Raw genomic sequence first — 6,835 nt, 5'->3', positions numbered from 1 at the left:
TGCAATGAAATAATGTACCTACGCTCACGTTGTAGACCTGTATTTGCATCTCAGCATACGGTATTTTGTTCTGTAATGCTATGTGTGTAAAGACTGACTGTAAAGCCGGTAATATATTTTTCCGAAAGTCAAATTTAAAAGATTTTTAAATGTTAAAATCTCTTCATAATTGAGACTTTCTTTTTCCAACTGCAAAACCAGTGTCTAAATTTACAGAACTTACAAAGACTGCCACAGGCAAGTATGCACAACTTGCTTAATAAGAAACCAAACCTCCCAAATACTCTCCAGTCTAAAGTTCCTGTTTCTAACTTGTTCAAGACACTGGATCTTAAAGCCATTTAGTGCATGTTGGCAATATCTAGTCTCAGATATAAGAACAGTTTAATTTTGGGGAAGGCTTTGTTTGGGGTAGAGAAATGAAGAATTCCATAGGATTCATCAGCAAAATACAGCGCTCTGCTGTGCAGTACTGGAAGTGATGCTGGTGGAGATGCATCAGTCTAAGACGGAGAAGAGAACAGAGGGCTTCTAATAATTTCCCCTTACGTGGGCACTTTTTTTTTTATATAGCAGAATGGTTACTTTGGATAGGCAAATGATAAGAAAACATCACCTGAGTGCTGTGCTAAAGACAAAATTCATTACCCAGTGTTACTTTTAAACTACAGCCTCTCCAGCCCAACAGAAGCAGCTGCTGTGGTCCTTCTCTTACCCCTGCTCCCTTTTTTTCAGCCGGGGCTTCTGCTCATATTCTATACAATTTCCTGTGGTTAGTTATAAAGATAGGAAGAACTGATGAAAATTATCTTTTTGAAGGTAGTAAAAGGTGTGGACTAAGTCTAATAAATAGGTAGGGATAATTTGTAACGAGGGACACACAGTAGTGTCAGAACTGTTTTAAATTTTCAAAAACTACTTTTCATCTTCATCCATCCATGATTCAAATAAAGTACGTTCACTTTATGGCCTGCAGCACAATACAAGTTGTACTTTGCTAGCTTTTGGCTAAAGAGATGAACATATTATTTGAATTTTAGGAAAGACAATTTGAAAACTTACTATATTTAGGATTTAATCTTGAAGAATAACTAGTGTTTTTTGCTGTTGCTGCATCTTTTGATGTTCATGTGCAAAGAATGACGTGATCAGAGCTGTCACTGGGAACATTTAGTTTTTCATGCAAAGTATTTTTGGGCAGCTCTTATTTGGAAGAACATGGGATGAAATAGAAGAGAACTAGCCTTAAGAAATTACCATTTATGTTAAAAGGTCACAAATTTATAACTGTTTGGATGCTATTTCTGCAGTTAGTCTCTGCAAAAATGGAAAATGTGAGCGCAAACCGCTAAGACTAAAGCATTTCTCAAGGTGGTAGTTTGGCTTTGGGGTTCTCATCATTTAACAGAGCCATGTCCTTTTGGAGACTCCGGAACTAAATGATTTTATTCTAATTAGGACTTGGATGCGTTTATGAATGAGAAGTCAAATGTCTCGCTGTACATATAGTCTTTCTGTTATGTGTTGTGTTTGCGTGTAACTCATACCGTGTGAGAGCTTGCGTGGAATGAAATGGATATGGTTCCATTCAGTCTGTCTCTAGTACACAAAGCTATTTTGTGTTGTCAATAAAAATCATAAATTCTCTACATTACTGAGCTTTATTTCCAGCCAAGGAGTAGTACATGAAAGTGTTATGGGATCTTTAATTGCTATATATTTTTAAGTCTCCATTTTGAGTGTGTGTCTCTCTCTCTGGCCCCGACTCATAGGAAGATCTAGTGAAACGTGCTCTTCCAAGCAGGTCATTCTGATAAACAGGTTACGGGCAGTAATGGGTACGGGAGAGGTCAAATCTGAAATGTTAATGATGTTGTTTTGACACACAGTAGCGTGTGCTGCGCTGTCGAGGAGGAGGAGGAGGAGGACCCTACTTCTGATGAGGTCCTTCCATTGTACCTTCTTAGTATGGAATGAAAGCCTGTCCAACAGAAATGTTTTATGGTGTTTCAGACCTTAGCTGGTAGTCTCCGAGATCAGAAAAGTAACTGGGTCCTTAAATCCCAGTCATTCAAGAGATGTGGAGAGAAAACACCCTTCACAACTCACTCTCACAAGATTGTAAGATAAAATTTAGAGTTGTAGGAGTCGTCCTCTATGGCTGCCTACTGATAATGTGGTTTTTCTTCTTGCCCTCCTGGCTGTAGCTGTGTCTGTCTTTTCCAAGTGTTCCATTGCGTGTAAGGTCAGGGGGTCAAAGTTTTTATATTTTCAGTTTGCTAGTCTGAGCCTTCAATCCCAACCTCCCTCCCCCAAGCTTTTAATACCCTAATAACTACTTTTCCACGTACACTTTTATGGAACTTGATTACAGTTTTTCATAACCTCTGCTTTCATCGATTAACTATCTCCAGCCAGGGAAGTCAAGCTTTGATCCAGTGATATCTACTAACAAAATATGACGATGCTTATTTCCATGTTAACGTGCTTTCCAAACTCTGGAAGCTTCCTGTATTTGCTTGGCAAAATGTTTTTGTCTGTACTCTTTAATGATACCGTGATGCTTGTGTCCCCTAGCCCCTGAATCTCTTTCTTGAGGAACTCCTCGTGTTCTTCATTTTGAGAGTTGGCAGGTATTATGTCCTGTGCAAGGGAAGTAATTTTATTCGTAACACAGTCTCAAAATATAAAAAGACGACATTGGGCTGTTTGCCGCGAATTTTACTTAAATGGGTTTTGATTGAGGGGAAAAAATTTGATTATTTTCAGATCATTCAAGAATTTAAGTAAAAATACTATCCTTTAGTAACTTTTGCAAGCTCTATGTCAACTTTTAAAGCCTGTTGGTATTTCAGTCTTTTGTTTTTATTTTTTTATTTGCAGGGGCTTCTGTAGACTTCGGGACTTGCAAGCCTGGGCCAGGCTTGCTTTTATAGCGCCTGGCAGTGTAGCATCGGGTAGCATAACGTGACTTGACTGGTCTGATTCAAGATGATTGCAACCCACACATCTTCTCCTTCCCACAGATAACATAATTTTTTTTTTTATCTGTCAGTATTGCTATTTTGTAATGAGGACTGATATAACTAATCAGTCCTTTTCTGTATGTAAGGAATGTTTGAAGTAAGGGTGATGTGGTAGGCTCTTGCCTAGGTTGGCATAGACCGAACCCTAGAGTGAACACGTTTTGGAGCATTGCGTGGAAACTGCATAGGCTTAGATGCTGCAATATGAGTTTTTGGACTGGATTTTATATTCTAGAAGAGAATCAACAGTCTTCAGAAGACTGTCTCTCTCAATGGGACAGCGAGCATAACTGTGGCTTGTGGTAAAAATAAACAACACTTACCAGTTAGGCAGCTGGCACTCTGCACCTACATTTTCCCATCCATACAGTGTGGTTTAGTGTTTTGTTGTTTTTTGTTTTGTTTTGGGGTTTTTTTGCATTCAGGGCAGGCTACAGCAAAGCTTGTTTGATGAATTGCAGTTTGTCTCATGAGCATGATACTTTGAGAATAAGAACAACAACTGAGCATTGGGTGGCTTCTTTCTGATTCAATAAGCAAGCCTTCCATTATAAATTAGTTTCAGAAACAAGTTTTTGGGGGGGTGTGTGTGTATATATATAAAAAAGTATAGAGCATCCTGAAATAGGTACAATGGAATCCCAGTTATATGAACAAAAAGCAAGAATCTAAGTAGTTCTGTATTCAGTGTTAATGATCTGTATTTCATCTGAAAGGTTGACCTTTTCAGGGCCTTTTCTTCTGAAGTAAAGAATAGGCTGATCTGTTTCTCCCACAGCTGGAAGGGCAGGGGGAGATTTGGTTGATCTTATTTTTTTCAGCGAGACTATCACAGGGAATGATAGGGCCAGTTGCTGAGATTGCAAAGGACTGCGTGACCCCAGGCATCTTTTAACTATGTGCGAATACTGATTCTGTTTAATGCAAAAAAAAAAAAAAAAAAAAAAAAAAAGCCTAAGTTTAGACCGAACACTGATTCAGGTCAGGAAAAATAGGATCCTTCCCACTGACTTAAAATGGATACGCGAGACTTTCATATGATGGTTCATATAAATCAAAGCGAACGAGCATTAGATTACACATTCATCATTATGATTATCACTTGAACTGCTTAGCATGTGTAACCTGGTAAACATTTGCCAGTATGGTATTTAACTGTAAAGACAATATTATACACATTATATGCTGAATTTTATTTAAGTTATTGTGGTGGTCTAAAGCTGTGCAACTTGAAGAGTTTGAGATAGACAGATGATCAAGAGCGTGCACGTTCTGCATGGGGAATCTGGGGGGTGTGGGTTTTTTCATATCTGGGGATTGAGTTACCTGTATATAAAGCATGCATTTTATGGCAATAAGAGTCTATTTAAAATTCTATTTTTAATCCAATATAAATCTATTTAAAATATGTTATGATAGATATTTAAATGCTTTCTTGTGGACAAAAGCATTCTGCCCACCCAATTGTGTAACTTCAGCTTAAGCCAATTTTCTGTTTCCAGCCTCTTAATTGTTCTGTAATCTGTGGAGTACAAAGAATTAAATGTGTCCAGTCTTAAACGTTTGGTTAATCTCATTATGCTCAGGGAGATGGTTTGCAGTTTGGGTCTTGGGATGTGGGGCTGGGACTTTGGGCTGTTCACAATTGTTTTAAAGGTTGAATGCTGTTAGAGCCTGTTGCCTCTGCTAACAAGACTTTCCCAAATAAAGCCTCAAGAACGTTTTATAGCGTCCAAAGAAGAGACTGAGGCATTGTCTTTTAAGCATCTAAAATAAGTTTAAGATCCGTTGAAGGGGTATGTTTGGTCTGTTGGGCAGCGGTTGCTCTTCAGAGCTGAAATATCTAGAGAAATCTGATGATTTGAGGTATGGTCAAGGGTTCAGTAGAGCTGCCGCAGGAAAAGTGAAGCATTGGAAGGAGGTTGAAAACACTGTTTTTGTGGACCAGCTCTCCTCCCTTTGCCTATCGTAGCTCCTGAATGGGTGAAAAGATCTGAGAGTGTGTGTATGTGGAGAGGAGGTATGGGCTTGGGCTGTGGTACGGTACGAGTGTACGTTCGTACGCGAGGCTGGTGTCTGGTGGGACGGCGATTCTCCCCAGGGTGATGACGTTAATGTGACCTGCCCTCGAGAGAAGGGGCTGCAGGTCTGTCAGGGTCCCAAGTGAAGTACCCCACCTGAAAGACTGATCCTGGGATATACGGTCAAATAGATCTCGCTTCATTTTACGGGTCTTTTATGCATAGGTAGTTCTAGGAAGGCCTGGTAAATATGGAATTACTGTTTTTGTTCCATCTGTGTTTTAAATTATACCAGTCACTAGTTTTGTTATCAGATTCTAATGCATCTTATACAGCCACTCCTGCTGCTTGTCGTCCTCTGCTCTCCCTGCTTTTGCATTACTGTGGGCTCTGGATCTGCGTTTGATTTAAAGTCAATAAAAATCTCTATCGGAGCTTCTGTTAGTGTTGAAAGTCTCTAATCACTTATGGTATTTTTTTGGCATATGAGCTTAGGAAAGCTGATCCTAAATGTGGCTGTGATTCTTGAGGGGGGGAAAAAAATCCACATATTTTCATTGTTAGTGGAAACCGTTAATGAGAACTTCAAAGAGGAACACGAGGGGCATCCTCTGTAGGTTGTCCACAGTGTATTTGGTCAAGAAAAACAGTTTAAGGAATGTGACATGTGGTTCTTGATGCAGAAAAAAGCTTCCGTATGCCTAATACATTGGAAAACATTTGCTCAAGAGCACGTCTTCCTTGTGCAAAATTTGCCCCTGTGGTATTATGAAGGTCAGTATCCACATAGGTTATCTCATACATACTGAAGGCGATGCCTGAGGTCAGCTTGGGCTTGTAAATGCAACTTTAAGGAACGTTTTGTCGGTCCTGTTAAAAAGCATCTATACAAGTTGTTTGTTTAGAAACTTATTTACTTCTGCTCTTCCTGGACTTGTCTTCAGTTCCTGATTAAAAAATAACAGATGTAAATGAAACATTGTGTCCTGCTCAACAAGTAAAGTTTGTGGAAATAATCCTTGTGTTTGTACATATGCTCATTGACCGATTCTCTTTTAAGTGAATTGGCATTAATTTTAAGGTAAATGTTTTCTGTTCTGGATGTTTAGGCAGACTTTTCTGTGTTTTACTAAACTTTGGTGTGGAAAAAAAGTGTTGTCAATGTTTGTGAGAAGAATGACTTTGCTGTATTGTTAACTGAGGAGTGTTAGTGTGAGTCTGTGATTCAGGGAGGGATTATCAAAATGCTGTCTCATAAAAATCAGATAAACTCAGCTTCTGGGTCAAGTGGGCAAGTTCACGTGTCCCTGTAGTTCTTTGGATGTCCTGGCTTGAATCTTTACTACCAAAAAGATCTCTGTACTTCATCGTGTGTTGGCACGTTCACCGAGAATCAGCATTCCTCTTCTGTATTGTTTCTTGACAGCTTTCTCATTAATCCTTCAAAAGTACTGGACTGCTTAATGGAGTCGGAATAAAAATAATGCATTTTCAGAAAGTCTTCTGGTGTGTTATGTTTGCTTTCTGTGTTTCACTTAAGCACTAATCAATTAACTGATTTTGATTCTAGTTGCTTCTCAGGTCAGGTCTCGGCGATACGTGGGTGGATAATGTACTCTGTACGTGAGGTGCGAAGCGGCTGGAGAGCCGCACAAGCTGGTGCTGTGCAGAGCCAAGTCAGGTTAGGCCTGGCTTTATTTTAGCTTGCGTACGCTACCTTGTTAACGCAGGGCAGCCTGGCGAGGCTAACACTGAGCTGCAGCTAATGGGGTCTGTATTGGTCCTGTA

The sequence above is a fragment of the Platalea leucorodia genome, assembly GCF_965183815.1.
Source record: "Platalea leucorodia genome assembly, chromosome: 5".
Lineage (NCBI taxonomy): Eukaryota > Metazoa > Chordata > Aves > Pelecaniformes > Threskiornithidae > Platalea > Platalea leucorodia.
This window is presented reverse-complemented; position numbering follows the sequence as displayed.